The sequence below is a fragment of the Pleurodeles waltl genome, chromosome 6, assembly GCF_031143425.1.
Source record: "Pleurodeles waltl isolate 20211129_DDA chromosome 6, aPleWal1.hap1.20221129, whole genome shotgun sequence".
In the NCBI taxonomy this organism is placed as follows: domain Eukaryota; kingdom Metazoa; phylum Chordata; class Amphibia; order Caudata; family Salamandridae; genus Pleurodeles; species Pleurodeles waltl.
In genome coordinates, this window is record NC_090445.1 from 1,591,008,595 (window position 1) to 1,591,034,994 (window position 26,400).

At 42.9% G+C, this 26,400-nt stretch overlaps 1 protein-coding gene across 3 annotated transcripts in view; it reads left to right on the forward strand.

Moving 5' to 3' along the window:
• Positions 1-26,400, forward strand: part of EXD3 (exonuclease 3'-5' domain containing 3) — a 1,916,540-nt gene that overhangs the window by 63,998 nt on the left and 1,826,142 nt on the right. For all 3 annotated transcript variants that reach the window (XM_069241413.1, XM_069241412.1, XM_069241414.1), the window contains one exon: positions 25,064-25,130. The gene's annotated coding sequence lies outside the window, so the exon portion shown is untranslated. The remainder of the gene's footprint in view (positions 1-25,063; positions 25,131-26,400) is intronic.

A 26,400-nucleotide genomic window follows, 5' to 3' on the forward strand; every position in this document is an offset into this window, starting at 1 on the left:
GTTATAAATTAACTTCAAATACTGTAACTCTTGAATGCCTGCGTTTATACAATACAGCTTTAAATAACAGTATATCATATTCCTTACACATTTATTCCCTTGATTATGTAATCATGTATCTATATGCATACTACTCTAATCCTAATGTACATGAGAAAAAAACATTTTACTCTCTTGAAAGCTTTACTCTCTGACCATCACCCTTTAGCTCTATCAATCTATCTTCTAGCTCCACTCTGACTCATCCCAAACAAACCCATTCTGCTACTGTGATCTCCGAAATAACCCTTCCCAGACTCTTCCTTCCTCTACCCCTCCTCTCTCACCCCAAACCTCAGTTTATGATGATGAACTCCCAAACAACCCTACTAAATTCTCTTTTATTTATCTCTCCATTGACTCTTCACAAAACCCATTTACCTTCTATGATCTCCCTAATACCTTTCTACAGACTCGTACATCCTCCACCTCTCCTTTACTCATCCCAAACCTCATATTACTACTATGATCTCCCAATTAACACTTTTGGATTTTCCCTCCTCTATTCCTCCATTATTCTATTCAAATCAACTAACAGACTCATATGTCCTTTTCTCAAATTTACTCAAAACTCCCGTACTAATACACTACTCATATTTCCCTATACTAATCCTTTTTGGTTGCGGAGTAGAGTGCTACTTGCTGAAAAACTCTGACGCCTCGTCAGGGGTAGTAAGCACTATATAAATTAAATTACAACAGTTGAACCCCCCCCCGCTTACAATTCGCATATTGGAAACAACATAACTAGCAAACTTCTTTTGATAAGCAGGTAAGTTAAGGGCTGGCCTGTGGTTCACCATGGCATTAAATAGTTATGTACTTGTATATAATAGTTATGGCCCTCAATAATACTAAGACTATAATACACAGACATTAACAGTAAATTGTAACTTACTTTAATGTCTAATACACAGGATCAATTTTTTCATCTAGAGCAACTAATACTGTGGAAGCACCACCATTGTACACTGCCTGTCTCGTTTACTTTGTGTTTTGCTTATATTATTATAGCGCTTTCACAGAGGTGGTGTCAATCGGGGACGTGTATCGCATTGTTTTGTTCTTTTTTTTGTTTTTGTTTTTATGTTAAAATTGTTATTCGGTGCTTCCAAGTGAGGGAATTGGTGCTTCTAAGTAAACTATGTATGTAGCATGGTTAATCGCTAGAAGCTAAAGAAGGGATGAATAATTTATATTGCTTCTTCAGGAAGGAAAAACACCCATTCCTCCCCACTGTGCAGAGTTGTTGCTAGGGTTAGGGTAATCCCTTTTTCAGGGTCCTGGAAATGACACACTTTGCAGCAGTTCTTATTATGGCTTTGTACTTCTGTTGTGGAAAGTTATGGTAAAAATAACTAACACGCGTGTGCCTGGGTGGCGTCCCTATGGGTGGCAACAATACCTCAAAGCCATGCATAATGAAATCACCCAACGGCGTGTGCAATGGGTATTGCTCAGCAAACGTTTCCGGATCCAGCCTGGTGTCTGGGGAAAATCAAAGGTAAGGAATCCGCAGCTAGATAGTCTCTACCAGATAATGCGTTACCTAAGGTAATTAACTTGTTCATCAAGGCCAGACTGGCCATACTGGCCATACTGGGCATCAGACGTTTCCCCAGAAGGCTAGAGGGGTGGAAGTTGGTTTTGTTAGTGACACAATATTGCTCCCCCAGCCCCCCCCCCCCCCCGCCAGTAACAATCAACAGGTCTGACCAGCATATTTACTCATTCTCGCTGCAGAATTCCTTTAATATCCAGCAGTTTTCAGGCAACAATAAAAGTATGAAAATTGATATCTCTGGTGATTAATCTTCCTGCTGGAGAGAGATCAGAATTTTCTCTGTTGGCAGTTTTGACTCCTCTTAAGTGGTGCAGAGGATTAATATGCCTGTTGCAAAGAACGTGTACCATGCAGATCGCAGAACTACAGAACTGTATTTTATACACATAGCGCAGTGGAATACTGCTTATGTTACAGAGATCCTTAGATCCTTTTGCTACTTGCAGTTCGTAACTTACAATTAGTGTCTAGTGCAATGAGGTATGAACTGCAATCAAAGAGCTGCATGGTACAGGTTTGAAAGGTGTTTTTTCCAAGTCTCTACGTATCCTAATGTTGCTAAGATGGGTTTGTTTGAGTAGAAATACATTCCTATTAGTAAATCCTACCCGAACCACTGTTATATGTTGTATCCTGAGTTTGAGCACTCTTTAAAAAAAAAAAATTAAAAAAAAAAAAAAATGCCTACCAGTATGGATGACACTTCTATTCCCTTTTGACATGTGTAAAATTTTCTATACACTTATTTACACACATATGATTCATTGTCTCTGTATGTGTGTGCGAGATGTAAAGTGCTCGTACACCCTACATAGGTATGAGACGCGCTATAAAACTAATGAAATACATGCGCGAGAAAGGCTATTGGGAAGAATAGGGGCACTGTTGGAGGGTGTAGTGAGGGATTCATTTAAGGGCCCCTACAAAAGATTGCTGGATCCTGGTGCACTGAAAGGTCATCATTTAGTATACTTCAAATGTTAATACAGTTGAATATATAATAGAAAAATGTGTTTGGAATGCACCGTTTTTGCATTTTTTTTTTCCCCACATTTTCTTGAGGGAAGAACCCCTAAACCCTTCTTATAGTGGCCAGGCTAGCTCCCTGCACTTGCTGGCTATGCACCGTTTAGGGGCTGGTCTGACAAAATTTGCCAGGGCTGCTTTAGGTTCCCAGTCCAGCCCTATTTCCTGTGCATTGTTGTGTACTTCCCATGATACCCTGTGAACCACACAGCACGTTTTCTCCCATGCAGGTTTGCGATGTGCTTGCATCAATTAATGCCTGCAGGAGCAAACATTTTTAGACTTTTCAGTCAGTTTCTTGCAGTTTGAAAACTGGTTCAGGTAGTTCGATAAACTGAGTCGCTCAGGTTTGAACTTTTATAATTCAAAATGACTACTGTATACAAAATTACAAACAAATGTAGTTTTTATCTGGCAGTAGCCATTAGGTAGTTATACTTAGGTCCTAATTTCCATATGAATAGCATTTTTTATTTTGCCTATAACTTTAGCACCGTGTAACGAATCTTCATGAAATTTGGAAAACTAGTTTTGTCACTCACTTCAGCTGGTGTGTGGAAAGATTCGGAGTGACTTGTCAAGCTGCCCAGAGAAAAGGGATGAGTCTTTAAACATGTTTACCCAATGCACTTTCCCATAGAGATTTTGAACATGACTACAGACCAAACCGCTGAACGGATTTACACCAAATTTGGCAGAAAGCTAGATCTTTGTCCAGAAATGAAAGTACAAAGATTTATGTATATCTAGGGACACTGATCCTCTGCAGATCCATCTACAGGGGATCCACGGATCTGGATTCTAACGCAAGGACCCGATTGGCTGGGTGCAACCTGAGGGAAAGGATGTGGCCACCATCGGGCCACTCAACATGGCCCCATTTATAATATTTTGTGGTGGATCTTCAGATTTGAAGTGTAATGGAAAAAAAAAATCACCTACTTACACACCAACCCCCTGTGCTGTGTACGGGGCAAAGGTCATGCACAGCATGGAGTTGGGTGGGGTGGGAGGGTCAGGGGAGTTGGCCGCTGGAGTTGAATTAAAACATGGTAATTAAATATTTGTTTATGTTAAAAAACATAAACATAAAAATTCACAGAAAAGGTAAAGTAAAATAACTTTAGGCCACAAGTTAGTTTGTTCAGAAGTAGAACTATAACAGCTGAATTTCTCTGATTGTCTATTTAAAATGTGAGCCTAAACGTTTGTTTGTTTCTGTAAATATATTCATTCACTTAAGAACCCAACTATTACAATGATGATCTAATTAGGTTCACATTTTACTTGCACAAAACTATAGAAATTCATCAGTTATAGTCACGGTCATCTCAAGTAAATTTAACTCGTGGCCTAAGGTAACTATAACTCTCGCCTCCGCCATGCACAGTTCTCTCCTCAATAATTTTACTGCAAATGTTACATTGACATTAATTATGTTATCAAAGATGTCATGAGTGATGTAATATGTGGAGTAATTAAAGCATGGCGAGGGTGTGAGTTATAGTTACCTTAGGGCACGAGTTATAGTTACCTTAGGGCACGAGTTATAGTTACCTTAGGGCACGAGTTATAGTTACTTGAGACAACCATAACTGCTAAAGTTCTATAGTTTTGTGCGGGTAAAATGTGAACCTAACTATAACGTCCCTCTAACCTTTGGTTTTTAAAGTGAATTCTATGTTTTGTTTTTAATTCTATTACCTAACTATAACGTCCGTGTAAACTTGTGTTTTTTCAGTGAATTTGTTATTTTTAGTTTAAAGGAATTTTAATTACTTTGCGTTAGTCCACCCACCGCCTGTGGCAAACCCCCTATAAGCTCTAAACCCCGCGCCACGCACGGCCTTTAGCTGTGCGCTGCTGCCTACCCCCTATATGCATCCAAACCCCCCCCCCCCCCCCCCCCACACATGGCCGTCTGCAGTGTGAAGCAGGGGTTGGCTGTAGGACTTGGGATAAACCGCTTATAAACACACAAGTCTGTGCCACACACTGCATTCGGCCACGCGAGGCAGAGGTTGGCTGCAGGCCATGCTCCCTAACCTGCACCACATACCCTTTAGTCTGTCTGTCTGTCTGTCTGTCTGTCTGTCTGTCTGTGGCGGGGGGGATGCATCATGACTTGGCCTGTGGCCAGACCCTTTGGCCTATCCCTACAAGCACAAAATGTCACACAAACCCCATTAAACAGCCACCCCTGCTCCATGCCCACCCTTGAGGGGGGGGGAAGAAAAGGGGACAGGGTATGCATATCCTGACCCCCCTAGCCGTGGTGTTGTGGTCCCCCTGCAGGTGCGTGAATTCACAGCAAAAAAAAAAACAAAAAAAAAAAACACTCTCCTTTGCCTGTTAAAAATGTAGCCCCTGGGTGAGCTAGGTCCTGGGGCATGCAGCAATAAAAAGTAAAGGAGGAAGGCTCATGGGGGGCCCCCCTCACCTGTAGGCTCTTTGAGGCCGGTGACCACCATCTCCCCCATAGTCAAGGAAAATGGGAGAGCATTGCACTAACACCCGCGCCGTCATACGAAAGGAGACAGGTAATACTTATTCTCTGTGGTACAATCCTTGAACAAGAGGTTCTATAGCAGAATAATGCTTCTCTCCCACCCCACTGCTGAATAATAAAGTCGGCATAGTCCTCCCTCGTGAGTGGCATAACACAGGGACCTCGCAAGTAGTGTGACCTAAAACCCATGCAAATTAATGGGAACTCAATTTTCATTAACATGGAATGGGGACCTGAATGCATAGTGTTATATCTAAGGGGGAAACCCCTAGAGTAAAGTAGGAACCTTGGGTGGGTGTAGTGGCCAGATTGTTACGGCCCTAATCCTCAGTTTCATATGTGGGAGTAGAATTAGGGCCACTTAGCTTCTGTTCATAATGGAGGAACACCAATCTACTGTATTACCTACATCAGTATAGGGGATCAGTCATGCATCCCTCAAGAACCCAAAAGCTAACACTTGTTTCATAGGTCTACAGTACTCCCACCTTATAATTACAATTGTATACTATTCCAGGGAATAGTCTCATTAAGGCCTGTTTTGTGTGTGGAAAGGCAGTATATCCAGTGCTATTCTTTCTCAAACAAACTTCTTTCCATCGTGCTATTTTTGCCATTGTGATGTTTTTGCTAATTGTTCTATAATCACCAGTGGTGACTGGCAGCTCAGAGAACAGTGGGGTGGGCAAATGGGTGAGGGGTGGGAGAATTCGCGAGCGCTAGATGCAAGGCGCCTAGGAAATAAAATAAAAATAACTTGCCGTGCTTGCTGCAGCCCGCACAATGACACGTCCTCCTGCTCCAGTCCTCTTTAGCTCTCGTTGAGACTACAGTCGAATCCCTTAACCAATCCTGTGCTGCTCTCATGCTGTTAAACAGCATGAGAGCGGCTCCAGGATTGAATAGAGTGGGCTTTCTTAGCCCTCCTAAGAGCACTGGAGACCTGTGCTGACGCTTGGCTCGGGACAGGATCGTTGAAAAATAAAATGGCAGTAAATTAACTCTATTACCATTTTGTTTGTCATTTCTGGGGGCAGTTTAATTACTGGGGCAACGCTCCTCCGCCTTAACGGAGGAGCCGCCCCTGATTATCAGCCATTTAAAGTCATTAGTGGTTTTGCCTTCTGTCAGGAAATGGGCTGTCCATTTAGTTGTATTTCTCCTGCACCTAATGTTGCTGCGCTATTAAGATACGTGCCATGATCCTTCTGATGGTCATAACGCATATAATGAAAATTGCATGGGCAAGTGATCAGGTACACAACGTTGGCAGAGTTATGGTTAATATGTCTCCTCAATAACCAACCTTTTCCTGTGTCAAAGTCTAGTGTTTTAGCTGTGTATGTCAAATGGCAAACACTACAATTCCCACATGCAAAATGGTCTGTCAAGTTGGGTAGCCCACAGTTATTCTTTATGGTGATTTTTGTGTTCCTGTTTCTCTTTGGTCGGGTGGATACCAAACTATCCCTAAGGCTGCCAGTCCTCTAGAATGAAAAAAGAGGTTTTCCCAATTCAAGTAACATTGTAAGTTGTAACACACGTAAGCAGGATCGAAGAGTGATCCTGTCTGTTGTGTTTTACTAGGGACTCCCTGGTTTGGTTCCTGGCTTGTTTTTGTGCTGTTATTATGACCCATTCAGGTACTCATGCTCCTGAAGTCTTCGTATCCGGGCTTTAGCTTGATGTTTTAAAATCAGATACCTTACTACAATTCCTTTGCAGTCTGAGGAACTGTCCATAGGGCAGGTTGTCCCTCAAAGGGCAGGTATGAAAGCTTTCAAACTTCAGAAAGGTCTCTTTTTTTTGTTTTTCGGTTTTAAATAGGTCTTTGTATACAGCCTACCATCCTCTGCAAAGCTTTTTACATCTGTGAATGTGATGGACTTCTTGCTTAGTGTATGGGTAAACCTGAGATTGTTGTCACAAATGTTCATCCATGTCAAAAAAGGCTGCCTGAGTAATCATCTCCTTCCTAGATAATAAGAATATCATCCATGTATTGTTTCCAGCAATTTCCTTATTTTGCCACCTTTCCGCAGATCTATATACTGAGGCTGGAGGAAGCAGTAAGCAGTAGTTCTAGGGCTGGAATGCCTTTGAGTCTGCAAACCTACTATCATGCGTATTTTAAAGGTTTTCACCAGCTCTTCTCTAATCCTTTCTCATACTGAGAAACGTTGGAAATTTACTCCTGACAATGGCAGAAGTAGATGTTCTTCCAGAGTTGGCAAAAAAGTGGTTGAAGGGAAAGTAAACTTGTAAACGCTCAATAGATTTTTGTATGAGCAAATCTACAGATGCATATTTGCTTGTGCTAAAATACAGTTCACAAATATTTTCTAGGAGTGCAATTTCCTGGTCTACTTCTGTAGGTTCTTGTGAAATCACGAAAGCCACTAATTCAAAGACAAATATCATGGGTGCACTTTTATGTCTTTCTTCAAGAATTGGGTGCCTAATTAGGTCTGGTGTTAACCAAGACATTTTGTTTTTATTAAACTTCTATTTCCCTCTCTCTATCTCTCGACTAGCTTTACTGTGAGTGATCACAATATGCTCTTCCACAAGGAACATATTGGCACACAAAGTAGTTTTGTTCAGTGCCAGGGACTCCTGTGGCAAACAGTGGCATAATGAAACTGGAGGTGCTGTCCTGAGGGGGTGGAGGGGTTCCCCCGCACCACATGGGATGCGGGGGTCTTTGTTACACCACTGGTGGCAGCGTGTGCTTTTTGAGACCAAAAAACTTGTTTTGGTTTTTCCAGTGTTCAATACAATGGTGAGGGCCTGGTAGCTCCCACAACAATAGTGTCACAAAAGCCATGTCAAAACAAGACACGCATTGACAAAACAAAACCAAAAGACTTGCAACAAATGCGAGATTGGTTGGCTTGCCAGTGCTTGTTTATTTTCATGCTTCCCATAATCTTGTTGAAAATGGTTACACTGATTTTCCATTAGCAATATTTTTTTGAAATACTAGCATGCATCAACACATTTTACTAAATGACGCTTCAAAGAAATCGCACCTAAATCTTTATAGTAGCAAAACTTTTTTTTTCCTGCTTGCATTTTTTTTTCTGAGCATTTTATTTTGAAAGCAAAGAAACGTCACACTTGCTTACAAGCTTCTGCAAACATTTGCATCTAATAAGAGAACATTCTGGGGTCATTATACTTAGCCTCCTGTTACACTTTTCAAATGTGTGGACCCTTTTTTTTATTTTATTTTACTGGACCCACTGTGAGTAGTGCAGTGTGACCTTAGAACATTTATTTACAGCGCTCACCCTAATAATAAAGGCTTGTCATTAATGAACCATAAGTACATGTTCCAACACATTACCTCAACTGTAGACAATTCCCTTCTCTGTGAACTGGTAACCAAAGGGTTTGTACTGCAGATGGTTGGGCCTATTTGTCCCATGGACAAAATAAACATAAAAACGTGTTGCCCTTGACTCCAAACAATATGTCCTGGGCATTGGGCTATATGAATTACACACCCCTGGGTATTGTTACTTAGAATATGCTTGACTTCAAAATTGTATACATAGAGTCCAGCCACACCAGGGGCAAATGTACTCCCCGTGGAAGTACTGAAAACCTGCAAATACAGCGTCCCTTCATACTCGAAATAGTTTCTCATGAATGCCAACTTGGAGCACTTAAGGCTAAAACTCTGCAGAGTTTTTGATAGTTCCAATCCAATGCCTCTTGGATGACGTGTAAATTGTCCTCCTGTGGGAGACTAGTTATAGAGGCTCTCTGTCTAAACTTACAAGGCTATGTCTTTGAATCATTTGCAATATCTTTGTTGTAAGCAAAGCAAATCTTTAGTGCCTTTTAAATACGCTGAGGTCTTTTGTACTATGGGCCTTAAGTAAAAATCACAAAATCTGGTTAAAGGTTCCAAATGGGACCCTATCCCTGTCACCCCTGGTGTTGGTGTATTATTGTTATGAATTTTGGGAAACATTTAAAAATAATGGAATCTTGGGATCGGTTAACACAAAAAAAATTCAGTCTCTTCTTTTTTTTTTTTTTTTTTTTTTTTTAGATATAATTTTGTGTCTTTCTCCTTCTACCAGGTGTCTGATATCTAGACCTAACTGGTGTGTAGGGTCAGATACCAATATTTTATAGTTCTTTCTATCACTCAGAAAGTGGCTGCATTTCATGTTGTAGTCCTGTTTTGTTCTTAATTACTAATCTTCCTCCCTTATCGGCAGGCTTTATAATGATCCTCTTATCTTTCCTGAGTTCCTCTAAAGCCACCTTCTCCTTCCTGCTCATGTTATGAAAAATCTCAATGTGTCACATCTATGGTTCCAATTTTCACTATATACTGCTTGTTCGATTATTAGTATTTCAGTAGGAATATCACTCGAGGGAAGGCAAAAGGTGGATCTCACTGGTAAGTCTGTCACTTGTTTCCATAGTCTCTCTGGCTCCATTCTTCTCTTTTTTTTTTTTTTTAAATCACTTTTAATCTAATTTTTTTTAAAAACTCTGCCAACTCGCCGTGTAATCGAAACCTGTCAAGGCAGGCTGTGGGGACAAATCCCAGCCCATTATTCAAAACTCTTGTGCTTGGAATTGGTTCCTTTGATATGCTCTTTTTGGGTGTCCCTGTTGTCTGATCCACCCAGTGGCCCTGATTTCCTTTTCTTTCCGTCTGCCACCCCTTGATTAAAAAAGGAAATCTCTGATCCAAGACAAAATGTGGTAGTGGGCCTTGTGGGAAGGGAGCACTCCACCCAAAGAAATTAGGAGGTTGGGGTGGATGGATAGTATTGTTGGGGGAGTCCCATTGGGATGTTTGGGGGGAGAGGGGGGCTGCCAGGGTTGTGTCCAGCTCCTATTTTTACTTCTCCCCTTAAGTCTGCCTCCCCACTTAACCAACTATCTATATCTGAAGACCTCCCATATGTTGAATTTGTGTCCGAAGTCTCACTTCCATTGTCGGTGGACTTATAATCGGGTGCAGAATAGGAATATACTTTTAAGAATGCAAATTTTAAAGATCTTTTTAGAAATTTTGGATATTTGACTGGCTTAAGTGATCTTTGTATTCGGTCATTTCTCTGTTTATCTCATCCAGTTTGGTCCCCGTTCCATGTTAATGAAAATTGAATTCCCCGTAGTGTGCGTGTGATTTAGGTCACATTACTTGCAAAATTCCCTGCTGTTATGCTACTCACGAGGTAGGACTATACCTCCTTTATTATCCAGCGGGGGATGGAGCATTATTAAGCTATAGAATGCTTGTTCAAGGATGGTACCACAGAGAGAAAGTATTTCCCATCTCCTTTCACATGATGGAGCGGGTGATAGTGAAACGCTCTCCCGTTTCCTCTGACTACAGGGGGCAAGTAGCATGTTACATGCTAAGGCATACAACAGCATTATCCTTACAACGGAGGAAGCGAAAGGGCCATTGGAGGGCGGTCACTTAACAGAGATTGACGTCACTCGCTGCGACGCTGACCCGACGTGTGTGGGTTCGCGAGCTACTTCACCAGTAATGGCATCCCGAAATGAGCATGTATGGAACTCCTGGGATGTGAATAAGTGTATCAGCCACCCTTGATGAAGTAAGAGGGACGGGGGGGTTATGCTTGCGTGTGACATTATGCACGTAGTAGGCATGATTTTTTGGATGGCTTGACCACACTGTATGTTTTCTCAGTAGTGTGTGACTACTGGGCTCACTGCCCCAGAGGCTTCATGAGGTGGTAGTCGACCATCTAAAAAGTATGTAATTGGGACTTGCTATATAACCCATGAACATTAATAATGCTGATATACAAGTATAACTTTTGTGACTATGAAACCCGGCCACTGGGCAACCCTAGGCCATAGTAATGATAACGATAATCACTTATGACCATGAGAAATGATATGCATGCATTTGTGCCGAGCCACATGAGGGTCTATGGTGGTTATTTTCTGGAGACATCCACTATCTATGATCACGAAGCACATATTTAGGTGTTTTGGACAAACAGATATACCACGGTGGAGCACAATATTATGTTGATAGTACACAGTGTTTAGCTTGTAGGTTTGAAGACATATGGTGATGGTGTTTATTGCTACCACACAAGTAAATAACGCCTGAGTCCTCTATATATATTTTTTTCTCCCTACAGATTTACTTGAATGGAGTTAGAATGCAAACCCGTAAGTGACGGGTTATGAATTTCTCCACATGCCTTAGGATACATGTGTGACCCAGATCCTGTAGAAAACCATACTTGATCCGCTGGGCAGCACCTAGGATTTGACTGAAACAAATCGACCAGTGAACACTGCGGATGTGAAACGACATCGATCCTTATAGCGCATTCACTATTTTTTTTTTTTATCTTTCCAGAAGCGTGCCAATATTAAAATACACCAGATTTGTGGACATCCCTTTAGCATTTTTAATTCACCTTTTTGCTTAGTGTTGATCCTCGACAAAACAATACCCACTCCACTGTAAACTGGCATTGAAGCACATCCTGAGGCTCTAGGCGTCAGGGGTGGGACCCCAATGATAAAGCATGCCCCCATTTAGGCTTGTGAATGACTGGTCTTTTACTACGTATATGGTACATACAATAGTGGGGATGGAATAAGGTGGTAACTGAGTCACCTACGTTTTGTGGTATTTGCTCTAATTTGTTTTTTAACTATATCTTTAGGGGGAAGATGAGCAAGCTCATTTCTCCCTTTTGTGTTGGTGTGCAGATTAGAGAAGAAACATATATACTCATCTATCTGTTAGTTTAAAGACTGCTTCAGGCTGTGGCGTAGATACACTGATGATATTTTCATCATGTGGCATCCGAGTACCACAGAGGTCATGAACTTTGTAATATGTATCAACACCCAAAATCCTTATCTGAAGTTCATGTACACAATGAGCAGTAAAGATACCTTTCCAGGACTTCGGAATAATAGCTGCAGCTAAATGTATTTTCACATATGAGTGTCGCAAGCTAATTGATAGGATTATTTTATAAATTTTTGACAAATTCCAACTTCGTCCATTACAGGAGAACTTGCCTTTTGGTCAGTTGTTGAGAAACATAACTGCACAGAGCGCTGATTTTGAAAAACCAGACAATGCACTGCCACTTAAATTACACAAGAGAATCCTGTGAGAAATGTAGCTAAGGAAAGAGAGAGAAGGTTGCAGTATCCGTGAGGCTCTGTTAGAAACGTATGGAAAAAAAGTGGAAAACAAATTAGTGTGTACCACTACCTATGACAACATATCTTATGACCTCAAAAAGTGATAAAAATTTCAGGGACATAGACATTGTGGAAAAAAAACACTATTTACCTTTTAATGGAAAACTAGTTTGGCCTCCATTTCCTTTGAACATTTAGCCATCACACAAAATACAACACAATCAGTCAATTAATCAATCACTTGTTAGGCGCGCTACTCACCCGTTAGGGTCTCAAGGCCCTGGGGGGTTGCTACTGCTCAAATAACCATGTCTTGAGTCATTTTCTGAAGGTCAGGAGGTCCTGGGTCAGACGTAGGTTGACGGGGAGGGAGTTCCAGGTTTTGACGGCGAGGTGGGAGAAAGATCTGCCGCCGGCTGTGGTACAATGGATGCGGGGGACAGTGGCGAGGTTGGTGGAGCGGAGCTGGCGGGTGGGTATGTGGAAGCTGAGACGCTCGTTGATGTAGGCAGGGCCTGCGTCGTGGAGAGCCTTGTGAGCATGGATGAGGAGTTTGAAGGTGATCCTCTTGTTGATGGGGTTCCAGTATAAGTCTCTGAGGTGGGCTGAGATGTGTTTGTGGCATGGGATGTTGAGGATGAGGCGTGCGGAGGCATTCTAAATACGTTGAAGTTTCCTCTGGAGCTTGGCCGTTGTTCCCGCATAGAGCGCATTGCCGTAGTCCAGTCTGCTGCTGACTTGGGGCGGAGGTGACCGTTCTGGTTTCAAAGGGGATCCATCTGAAGGTCTTGCGAAGCATGCGGAGGGTGTTGAAACATGAGGATGAGATGGCGTTGACTTGCTGGGTCATGGTGAGCGATGAGTCTAGGATGAAGCCAAGATTGCGAGCGTGGGTGGTGAGAGTTGGTGCGGTTCCTAGGGTGGCTGGCCACCAGGAGTTGTCCAATGTGAATCGGTTAGAGCCGAGGATGAGGATCTCAGTCTTATCTGAGTTCAGTTTGAGGCAGCTCATCTCCATCCAGTTGGCGATGGCAAGCAGTCCGTTGTGGAGATTGATCTTAGTGGTGGCGGGGTCTTTGGTGAGTGAGAGAATCAGTTGGGTTTTGTCCGCGTAGGAGACTATGTTGAGGCTGTAAGATCGGACGATGTTGGCGAGTGGCGCCATGTAGATGTCAAAAAGGGTTGGGCTGAGACAGGATCTTTGGGGGACTCCGCAGATGGTCTTGGTGGCTTTCGACAGGAACAGAGCGGACTCTCTGAGTTCTACCGGAGAGGTAGGATGTGATCCAGTCCAGGGCTTTGTGGCGGATCCCGGCTTCGTGGAGGCGTGCGTGGAGGGTGTGGTGACAGACAGTGTTGAAGGCTGCCGAGAGGTGAAGGAGGATGAGGGCTGCGGATTCACCTTTGTCGAGCATGATCCTGATGTCATTGGTTGCGGCGATGAGAGGGGTCTTGGTGCTGTGGTTCTTGCAGAAGCCGGATTGGGAGATGTCTAGCGTGCTGTTGTCCTCCAGTAAATGGGTCACAGAGACTTCAGCCTAGCTCATGAAGAGGCTCTACAACCTCCTGCATGCCGGCATGTCTGCCTGAAAGGTTAAGATCAGAACAGAAGATCAACACAATGCTACCTAATGTAAGAAGAACACTCAAACTGAGGATGCATTACATTGCAATATGCCACACTGAAAATTACATAGAGTGGGTGGCAGCTGATGAAATGCTGAAAAATGATCCTAGTCAAAGCACGTCCGTTTGGGTACGACGAACAAGTTACTTACCTTCGGAAACACTTTTTCTGGTGGATACAGTAGCTACCTGTGGATTCCTCACCTTATGAATGCTCCCAATGCACCAGCATTCAACGGAAACTTTCTTCGCAGCGCTTCACGTCTACGAGGCCATCACAATTGCACGGCTCTGCACGTGACTCCGTCTGATGTCATTGTGGCAATAAGAAGTCCTCGATGGCGTGCTGACGACAGTTTCACCATTTTTATACGTGCCTTCGAGGCAAACAGGTGAATACCGACCTCACAAGAACAATATATATATATATATATATATACCAATCCAAATACAAAAATAAATCACAATATTTGTTTATATAAAAACACCAAAAACGTATATACATATCTAATAAAAGAAGTCTTGGTATGACCAGACAGGCAACGGAGAGGCGGGTGGGACTGTGAGGAATCCACAGGTAGCTACAGTATCCAGTAAAAAAAGCATTACCGAAGGTAAGTAACTTGTTCTTCTGATGGATACAACTACCTGTGGATTTCTCACATTATGAATAGAATCCCAAAGCAGTCCCGCTCTCGGAGAAATCATGCAACGTAGAACGTGCAAAATGGCCATCCCTCCTAACTTTGGAATCCAAGCAATAATGCTTTGTGAAAGTTTGGTGGGAAGACCAAGTTGCTGCCTTACAAATATCCACAACTGGTACACCTCTAGCCAAGGCCGAAGTGGCAGACTTAGCCCTGGTGGAAAGGGCCCTAATACCCTCAGGAGGAACCTTCTTTGCCAGTGAATAACAAATCTTTATGCAAAAAATGACCCACCTGGAAAGGGTTCTCTTGTGGACGTCTTTGCCTTTATCTTGCCCCCATATCCAACGAAGAGTTGATCATCAATACAAAAGTCTTTTGTCCTTTCAATGTAAAAACTCAAAGCCCTGGTTGGATCTAGGCGATTAAGTCTTTCCTCCTCCTGTGAAGGATGGAGATGAGGGTAAAAGGAAGGCAGCATTATAGATTTCTCCATATGAAAGGGAGTAACAGCCTTGGGAAGGAAACCCGCCCTGGTTTTCAGCACCACCCTGTCAGCATGAAAGGATGTAAAAGGAGGTTTCACACTAAGAGCCTTGAGCTCACTCACACGCGTAGCAGATGTGATAGCTGTGAGGAAAACTGTTTTCAAGACTAAAAGTCTCAAAGGACAAGAATGCATAGGCTCAAACGGTGAGCCCATTAAAAATTAAAAAGTAAAAACCAAATTCAAATCCCACTGAGGCATGAGAAACGGAGTGGGGGAAACCTGTTAGTGAGGCCTCTCAAGAACCTAATAACTATAGGAGACTTAAATAAAGAAGGCTTATGAGGAAGCCACAGAAAAGCCGACCGCACCGATTTAAAAAAAAAAAAAAAAAAACCTTCACAGTCGCAACTGCACAACCCTTCTGTGCCAAGGAAAGGGCAAAAAGCAAAACATCCGACAAATGGGCCTTCAAGGGATCAATTTGCTTCTCTCCAAACCAAGCAACACATTTTGCCCATTTGTTAGCATAGACAGTCTCGGTGGAGTGTCGCCTGGCCGATAAGATAACATCCACCACTTCTGGAGGGAGAGAAAAAGAACTCCGATTGCCCCGTTCAATCTCTAGGCATGTAGGTGCAGGCTCTGGAGGTGGGGGTGTAAAACCTGCCCCTTCGACTGCGAGAGGAGGTCAGCCCTGTGAGGGAGATGGAGAGTTTGAGAAGGTCTGAGTACCAACACCCTTCTCGGCCAATCTGGAGCTATTAAAATAACTTGGGCCCGAATCTTCCTCAGAACCCAAGGAATCAAGGGTATGGAGGGAAACACGTAAAGCAACTGGTTGCACCATGACATCTGAAACGCGTCCCCCAATGCTCCTTACACTGAATACTGGAGGCTGCAGAACGACGGGGAGTGCGTGTTCTCCCGAGTGGCAAACAGGTCTATCTGTGGAAATCCCCACATCCGAAAGATGTGAAGAACCAGGTCTGGATGGAGACGCACTCGTGATCAGCCGAGAAATGCTGAATGAGACTGTCCGCACATACGTTGAGAACCCTGGGCAGAAGGTTTACTACTATGCAAATCCGATGGTACTGTGCCCAGGACCAGAGCCGCAGATCCTCTATGCAGAGAAGGTACAACCCCACTCCTCCCTGCTTGTTGATGTACCACATCGTGGTAGTGTTGTCCGTCAAGACATGAACTGATTAACTGCAAAGAGATGGGATGAAGGCCTTGAGAGCCAGACGTATCGCCCGTAATTCTAACAGATTGATGTGAAACATCTGTTCCACTGGAGACCAATAACTAGATCCCCCAGATGAGCTCCCCACCCTAGAGTGGAAGCATCCGTTACGACCGGGGCCACCGGAGGTGGTAGACAAAATGGCCTTCCTTGGGAAAGGTTGCCGCCCACAGCCCACCATTGTAGATCCGTTGCAGCATCTCTGGAGATAGATATCGAGTCCTCGAGATCCCCTTTGTGTTGAAACCACTGTTTGTGGATGCACCATTGGAGAGCACTCAAGTGCCAACGTGCATGAGTGACCAACAGAATGCAAGAAGTGAACAGACCGAGCAGACGTAGGACCTTGAGGACCGGAACAACCGCTCCATCTTGAAACATTGGAATCAATGCCTGAATGTCCTGAATCTGCTGAAGCAAAGGATAGGCCCGATTCAATGTGGTATCCAGTACTGCCCCTATGAAAAGGAGGCGCTGAGAGGGCTCCAGTTGAGACTTGAGCACGTTTACCATAAAGCTGAGGTTGAACAACAACTGTGTTGTCATTTGCAAGTGATGCTGCACAAACTTTGGGGACTTGGCTTTTATTAGCCAATCGTCCAGGTAAGGGAATACAGGTATTCCCTTCCTTCTGAGGTCCGCTGCAACCACCGCCATCACCTTCGTGAAGACCTGAGGTGCGGAAGTAAAACCAAAAGGAATGAGCGCCAAACTGATAGTTGTGACCATACCACGAATCAGAGATACTTCCTGTGCGACTTCAGAATGGGGATATGAAAATAAGCATCCTGCAAGTTGACAGACACAATCCAGTCTTCCTTGTACTACACCAGAAGTACCTGTGCTAGAGTCAGCATTTCGAATTTCTCCTGTTTGAGGAACCATTTCAAAATCGTCAGGTCCAGGATAGGCCTCAATTGACCATCCTTCTTGGGAATCAGGAACTATCTCGAATAGCATCCCTGACCCCTTTACTGCTGAAGCAACAGGAGATGATCTTCCAAACAAAAGGAATAACTGGGAGGGATTGGAGGAGGAAAAGGAAGGGCATATCCTTACCCCGCAATATTTTTAGTACCAAAGAGTCCGATGTAACTAGCTCCCACTCGTGGAGAAAATGAAATACCCTGCCCCCCACGGGAGATGCATGATCCAAGATAGATAGGAAACTAGGGTTGCTTTGCTTGTTGGGTTCCCCCAGAGGAAGAGGATGAGGCAGGATGTTGCTGGGCGGCTCCTCATGTTCTAACCCTCCCCCACCCTCTAAAAGACCTATAGAGAGGATTGGGAGGGTGTTGAGTATTGGACTATGGCCTTCCATGGAAAAGGGTTTCACGGCCAAACCCCCTAACCCTCTGAAAGGATCTTAAGGGTGTGGATGCTGAAGCCTGTAGCCCCAAAAATCTTGCAGTAGCCCTGCTGTCTTTAAAACGTTCCGAAGCAGAGTCTGCCTTGGACCCAAACAATTTTTCGCCATCAAACGGAAGGTCCAACAAAGTTGTTTGAATATCCGTGGAAAAGCCAGTAGACCTGAGCCACGCATGCCTCGTGGTCACCACCAAAGTGCCCATTGCCCTGGCCACTGAATCCGCTGTATCCGGACCTGACTGTATAATCTGTTTGGCCGCCGCCTGCGTGTCCAAAAGGAGCTCATCAAACTGCCCCTCCACATCCTTGGGCAAGCTCGGCAGCACAGCTCTTGCCGTGTCCATCAGGGCAGGAAAATACCTCCCCAGCACACAGGTAGCATTGACCGATATTGGGGCCGTACTACATGAGGAGAAACATTTCTTGGCTGCTTTATCCATTCTCTTAGACTCCCTGGCCGATGGAGTAGCAGGAAACGAGCCAGGTACAGATTGGGCAGAACAAGAAGCTTGAACCACCAAGCTCTCAGGAGTCTGATGTTGAGATAAAAATTGAGGATCCCCAGGAGCAACTCTGTACCTCCTAGCCACAGTCCTGGTAACCGCTCGAGTCATGACAGGTTTTCTCCAAATGTCTAAGAAGGGCTCAGTAAGGGCATCATTAAGGGAGTATGGGATACACAGGAGTAGAGGAAGGAAAGCAACACCTCCATCAAGATGTTTGTCTTCACTTCCTATGCTGGTAATGGAAGTTCCAAAAATTCAGCAGCCTTCCTTATAACCGTGTGATAGGATGCTGCCTCCTCTGTAGATTCACCCGGCTATGAAAGATCCCACTCAGGGGAGGTATCCAGCCCACATGCAGAGTCCAGATCCTGAACCCCTTTTCCATAATAACCTTCAAGAGCCAACCAGGGTCTCTTCATGTGTAGTAGATTAATAAACTTTTCTTTTGACTGCATGCCTCCTTTCGTTTTCTTAGACCTTAAGTGGAACACATCCACATAGTTAATATCCCTTCTACAATCAAGTTTTTTTTAGATACACTTCAGTTGTATGGCGTGCATGAGATACAGTTACCCATCAACCATCTCCCAAACTAATCCAAGTAAATGATTGCGGTATCTTTTATTACATTGCACATAGCTTTTTTGTATAAGAAGATTCAACAGTCCATTATTATCAGGAACCGCTTTATGACAGCCATATTGGTGAGTGCCAGTGCTTAATTTGTGCTTGTTGTTTCTGGTGTGGGCCGGTGCTTATTTTTCTGCCTCAAGCATTTGCTGCGAGCAAAAGACACGTATGGGAAAGATGGAGGAAGTGAAAAACGAAAAAGCGTCACAATAGGAGAAAGAAAACTGCAACAGTGAACTAAATGGGCATGGAGGGGCTGTAAATGGATTGAAGAGGCCTGAGATGGCTTCAGGATTACGTTGCCTCAGTATTCTGTGCTCGCACATTTAATTTTAGCAGCTGCATGTTTAAGAGGAGGGCTTTGGGCTCCGGCACAGTTTTAGTTGCAAGTTAAGCACCAGTGAGTGCATGTTGTAACCTTGCGATTCACTCCTATTGATCAGATGCACTCTTCACCAATGTCTCCGGATACACGGGCAACTGTCTGTTTGCTCAGAAAGAGCAGTACTGCTGTTGGAGCACGTGACCGTGCTACACAGTAATGTCAAACGGCATCCACGAGCAGATCGGGTGCAATGACCAGACAAAAACAGAAAGCATTTCCCAACATCCACATCATAAAGATGCATTCGAAAAACGGGTGGGTTTTTACCCTTTACTAAATGTCAGAACAGGTCATTACTTTTGATTACGTGCATCCTCTACTTTCTGTTGTTCTGAAGTAGGTGGCACATCTCACCTTTGCTTTGCAACATCTACATGATATCTTTACCAGAACTGATCAATGATTTCCATCTCACATGCTACAACTATGCAGATGATACACAAATACTACTTAAATTAGAATGCCCCAAAAACATTGAAAACTCAGAATTCTTCAGTTGCCTCCGAGACGGTGATCAGTGGATGACCTGGAGCCATCTCAAACTAAATACCTCCAAAACAGAAATACTCATATGTGGTGACTGGAAAAATTATGACCCTCTGTGCGTCTGGCCTGACGATCTCGGACCACCTCCTCAATTATCCAAGGAAGTTAAAAACCTAGGAATTGCCATGGATTCCAAGTTAACTATGAATGCCCAAGTGGACAAATTAGCACGAACAAGCTTCATCACCTTGAAGACTTTACGACGCATCTTTCCCCACCTCAGATTTCCACACAAGGTGCAAGCTACTATCTTGCTTGTACTATCCAAACTGGATTATGCCTAGCCTCTACCATGGATCATCTCGATCTATTATGAAAAAACTACAACGTATCCAGAATTCCGCAGCCAGGCTACTATTACATGTAAAGCCGCAAGCCCACATCTCCCCTGCCTTGAGAGCACTACACTGGTTACCCGTTGCCAGAAGATGTACTTTCATGCTGCTTTGTATCACCCACAAAGCTATACATGGAACAGGACCGCTTTTTATCAGAAACAAAATAACCAAATACATCCAACAAAGAAACCTCCACTCAAGATTGGCACCCCGCCTTAGAACACCACCATACAAGAAAAAGACAATAGGCGGTACATCCTTCTCCGTTCAAGCAGCCAAACTATGGAATTCATTACCCCCAACTATAAGAGCCACAGATAACTTTCTTGTCTTAAGAAAACTACTCAAGAGTTGGCTCTTTCCTTCATAACCACCATATTCAAACAACTATGGACTGCATATGCCTATGTTGATAAATATTTTTTCTGATTATGTGTATATTTCTAGTTATGTATAGTTCTTTAGAAAATATGTATCACTGCTATGTCATAACAATAAAATACACACACACTCTTTAAACCTGTTTGACTAGGTATATTTTACCCATGGTTCTAATTATGTATTGTATGTGCATATGTGTGTGTATTTATGTGTGTGTGTGTGTGTGTGTATATATATATGTTGTTTCTGTGCATGTCATGTTTGTGGGTCATTGCATGGATCCTGGGTGGGTTGTTTTACTAGATACCTATGAATTCCTACTCTCATCTTATTACACTTATCTACCCATCATCATATGCCATGTCTCTATCAAACTATCCTCCATTCTCACTCTGACTCATCCCAAATCCTTTCTACTACTTTCATCTCCTAAATAACTCTGCCTAAGCTCTTCCCTCCACTTCCACATCTAACTCACCTAACCTCACTCTACTACCATGACCTCCCACACAACCCTACTAAATTCTCCCGCATTTATCTCACCCTGCTACTATGCTCTCCCTAACCCTTCCACATACTCTTCCCTCCTCCATCCCCCTTTACTCATCCCAAGCCTTTGGGTTGAGTAAATGAAGGATATATTCCCAATTAACACTTCTGGATTTCTTTCCTCCTCCACCCCTCCATTACTCCACTCAATTTAACTAACAAACTCTCATATCCGTGGCTCAAATTAACTCCTAATAATACTAAAACTGTACTCATTATTTCCCGATACTAATCCATCAGTAATTCTTGTTGGGTTCCAGAGTAGCGTGCTACTCACCGAAAAACGCTTTGACACCTCGTCAGGGGTAGTAAGCGCTATATAAATATGATTACAATACAATACAATACATTTGTGCCAGGCACGAGCTAGTGGGTAGGAATTACCCTTGGGGACGCCCTAGCCAATGAAAAAAGGTTCCCGGGGATAATCCTCCCGACTTATTTGCAAGTATTTCTCTTTAAAGGAAGCATACTACTTACTAAAGTACAGAGCAAGAAGCCACATATTATTTCATTTAAGTAACAAGAGAATTCATACGAATCGAGTTTACTAATGTTAACAAAGTGGTCCCTGACGAATAATCTTTTCACAGATAACTCTTCTGCCAGAAGAGTACTAATATTTTTCAGCAGGGTTGCAATACTTTTAATGTGAGAGTACCGGATATGGTGTCTGATTTAAACATTTCAAGAAAAGCAAATATATAAACTTGTAGGTTGCAAAAACAATTTTATCTGTTGCCCAATGTGTGAGTCCCACCTCCTAAAAGTCACTTCTAATGAGACCACTGGTATCAAAGTACACGTTGATTAGTAAAACGGAAAATAATGTGCACTGTTCCCAGCTGGCACACAATTGTTGTCACTGTACGCTAAAACAAAGTTATGCCCTTGACATGTTTTTTACAGCTTGCAGAAAAATATTTGCTGCATCTGCTGCCCGAACTCCCTGGGAAAATACATGGTTGCAATTTTTGTAAATTCCACCAGGTGGTAGCGATGCACTGTTTTCGCGTCCTTACTCGCTCCTTGCATCATTTAATCAAAAATAAAACTTCAAATTTACTGACGCCAACTAAATGTGGGAAATGCGTTTACAGTAGATCATTTTCTGTAGGAAAAGGATTCTGTTTGAACGATTTTCTTTGAGTGCTCGTTAGCATTTAAAATAATTAAAGATCTAAGCTCTGATGCTCTACAAGTTAGCAGTGTCGTCACCATTCGCCCCGCTAACACCCACAGCAATCTTGTTCTCACTAAAAGTCAAACTTCGCTTTTTTGTTTACACTTCATTAGAAGCGCTTTTCTGACGAGTAGAGGGACGTTTTCTATTGGAAATGGGCACATTTTGGGAAGAAGTCAAATCTGTTCCCAAGCCAGGGTTATATAACATGGTAATGTAAAATATGCGAAACATCAAGTAATTGTAAACTTTCTATTTTTTTCATGTGTATCTCATTCGGCTTTCCACCAGATCCTTCCTGACAAATAGCTTATTACCTGTTTCACGCACTGTTTGCCCGATTTAACCAATATATTGTGACCGGTTCAAATCTAGTGCTCTGTCACCTCGGTTAGGCATCTGGTCTCGCTTACCCTAATGTGGTGGACTGCCCTGAAGGACAACGAATGGGGCTGTGGGTGGTGTGCCGGTTTGCAGGAGGACCCTAAACCTTACCGACGTATGCAGTCTTGCCTCCTCTATCATTCCATTATCAACCTTTGTAGGGCGGGCATGGACACGGTGTGTGGAGGGAGGGATGATTGCCGTACGGAATTTGCTTCCCTTGTGGACACCAGGGGTCTGTGAGCCCGTCCCTACGAACATGTCACTGCGGCCCCATCCAACGTCAGTTACCTATAGTCGATTACACCACGGAACCCCATATATAGTGCTACCATCAGTCTCCTTGTGGCTGCCAATTTCACCTGCTCGACACTTATAAGGGAACTTGGTCAAGTGCAGCACCCAACTGCAATTTGCTAGTGCACTTGTTTCTGGAGTTGGGGAAGAAGAGCTCCTCAGTGCCTCTTGGAGTCTTGCAGCCAGGATGTCTAGACCTCATCACCAACTACAGCTATGGAGGGTGCACCATGTCATGGTGTTATAGGATAATGCACATCGTAGCATCCCACTTCCTGAAAATTAGAACACTTTGCTGCTGACAGCACAGCATAGGGCACTGGGAGTGCATGTTGATGGTTCCCTTTGGGTTTGTTGGATGAATGGCAGGATCTAAACTACTACTTATATTATTAGTTGTCTTGTGATCTTGTAGATATTGATGCCAGAAGCATATTCCTTGGTTTGATTGTGCAGCCCAGCTTATCCTCTCTTACATAAAGTCTGAGAGGCACAAGCTATGCACAAGGTTTTCCTTTTGTTGGACAGTCGTCTTCTCTTCCACTGTCAGATCCTTACTGTGTGTAAAATGTGGACATGAGAAGGAAGATCAGTCATTAGCCAAAGGAGAAAATGCCAGTTCTTGAAATAATCTATTCTTTTCAAGCCTCTTCTGGGAATAAAAGAAGCAGAACAGGCAACCCTGTCCATTTAATCTGAGACCTTCCCACCCGTAGGTCTTTTACAGAGGAAAAGAGTGCCCTGTTTTCTCAAGTTTGGTGAAGGATTACACAATACCATAGGTTTCTAAATCAGTTCAGACTCTCAGATCTGCAGCCTCTGCCACTCATTGTCAGCACCTAATTTCTGATATAATTTCAAGGGCCTTTGGACGTAAGTGGCTTGGGGCTGGGTCCTCCAGAAATGATTCGCAACCCTTGTATCTTTGTAATAGGCAAGACGTCTTGGAGGTCTTCAACTATCTTTGGGCACAATACTTTTCAATCTCCTTATCACTAGCATGGTTTCCGAATGGGAACCCTCTTGAAGGTCTTTGGGCTTTCCTGTTAGATCGTTCTTTTACCGTTATAAGTTTGTTTTTTTAATTGTGTGAAATATTATTGTTCATTATTTAAGGTAGATTTTACCTCTGTCCTATTCAACACGATTAAGCCAATTTGCATGTGATGTGATTGTGCGTCCTTTAAAAAAAAAATATATAATAAGCTATTCAGGTGTCTGTGTACTACCACACATCCAGGCTTTGATGCCTACTACATTTCTGAGCACTAATTTGGACTGTACAGTATCCATAAAAGCTATCTAAACTAAAAGTCCCCTCTTATAGATAGGTTCCAGAGCCTCAGGTTTTGTGACCTCCACATGTCTACAAAAGGTGCATGAAATCTGTACGTTTGTACGTGCAGGCCAAATACTCCATTGACACTTGAAACACTAAAGCTTTGCCTTTCAGTAGTTGACTTTGTAGACAAACGAGATATTAAACTGTTGCACTTTCCTGAAGTCCATAAAAATGCAACAAATTTTAAAAGTAATAGTAAACTTGACAACTTGCTTTCATAGGAAAGGTGCCAGATATCGGGAAGGAAAGCTGTGTTACCATTTTCAGGCTTGGCAAGAAAAATCGCATGAATACTCAATGTGCAGTGCGTAATACCCGTATGAAGGTCTAGGGATAGAAGAATGCCAGTTATGGCCACTCATAAAGCAGAAAACACCACTTGAGCGGTTTCTTGTTTCTCAATAAGCGCTAATAGCACCTATAAAAATGAAGTGTATTTTAGTCTGGATTGGATACATAAAAGGGTTTGAGGGAGGCATCTAGGTTTTTCAGTTTAGATGTACAAGGCGTTTCCCAACCTCCAATTGTAAATGCTGTGTAATGTATATGTACCCTGACACAACCGTCCTCGGCGGGCGTCTTTGATTCTGGAACCGGTCGAGGATGAGGTTGGTGGTGAGGGGGGGGGGGGGGGGGGGGGGGGAGAGTGGGGTTGGAAAAGGGTAGGTGTGAATCTTTACCACACAACGATGATAATTAATTTACATTTTAAATACTTTTTATTTTATACTGTGCACTGCAAATGTTTGCAATTGTAGACGTTTACCATCTCCAGTTTAAACAAAAAAAAAAAAAGTTAACATTTCTTCTTCTTTCCAGCCTCGGTACGTTCCTGTCGAATATATTTCCTAAACATTCGTGCATTCGGTGGTGCTTCTGTGCTAAGGTAAGTTGATTTCAGTTTTCAAAATAGTAAGCTAAAGGTTATTCAACATAAACCTTTTTTTCCCTTGTAGGTCATTGACTGATTTCTTTAAAAAAAAAAAAGATGATAGTTTTGGGGGCTGGGTATAAAAAACTGTTTGTTATCCCGAGAAGTATTTTATTTCTTATGCCTAGCTAAAATCCTCATGCTCCAAATAATGGTGCTCAAGTTGAACATTTACTGGTCTTGAAGCCTGCACAGATTCACATTTACGCACCTGGTTGGCCAGGAACTTTAGTATTAATTGTGGTTCACACTTTTGGAAGGAAAAAACAGTGCAACTACATTTTGTTGTTCTTACTCCAATGAGTTCTCGAAACCGGGGTTTCCTAAAAGATAACGTATTTGACGCTTAATTCATTTTTTAATACTGCTAATTGCAAACAAATACTAATAAGCAGCTACTAGCTGGCACCAGCAATCAGCTAACTCAGTTCACATAAACTAAAAGCATGCTTACTTTTAACCGTTTGGAAGTCCATGGGTTAGGGGGTCTCCCGTGAAATTAATAAATCCAATTTATCTTTTCCTATCCTACATCATCAACAGCAATAATATGACAAAAAGACTTCCCATCAAGAAGAGAACGCGTGGTTCAAGTCTGTGTCTTCTGCACGAGACAACCCATAGTCCCACTCCAGAATACCTCTTTCTACTGTCTTTTGGTAGTATTAGTCATGCAAACTTCTGAGAGCTGCCACATAAAACTAATGTTTCTGTCCAGCTAGATTTAAGCGATTTGGATCCTAGATAAAATTAGGAAATGCGCAAGTACTGTACCCCCACTGTCCTCTTGCCATTGAGGTTCACCAAGGCTTCCATCATCATTATTGTGCAGTAATGCCTGGTCAGATGCCACAGACCGGCCAGCCTCCTTCTCAAGCCATACTTTTCCTATGTAGTTAATTAATCTCTCAATAAAGGCTTAGCTATCTTGTTACAATATTCCCTGTGGTTTCTCAGAAAGATTTATCAGGGCACAGCCTTGTTGAAATGGATATAGAGATGAATGTACCTGCCTCTGTGTTTGCATCACATCCTGTGTCCCATTTATTTATTCTATTATTCAGTTGACAAAGATCTGTTTTCTTCTGTGGGATCTGGTCCAAGCCAGGTCTAGCATGTGGTCTGAGAGGAGCAGCACTTAATGTCTGTGCTCATGGGCATCGTCACAGACTGCACATCCTATACGAAGAGATAGTACCTGCTGTTCCCCTGGCAAGTGATCAAT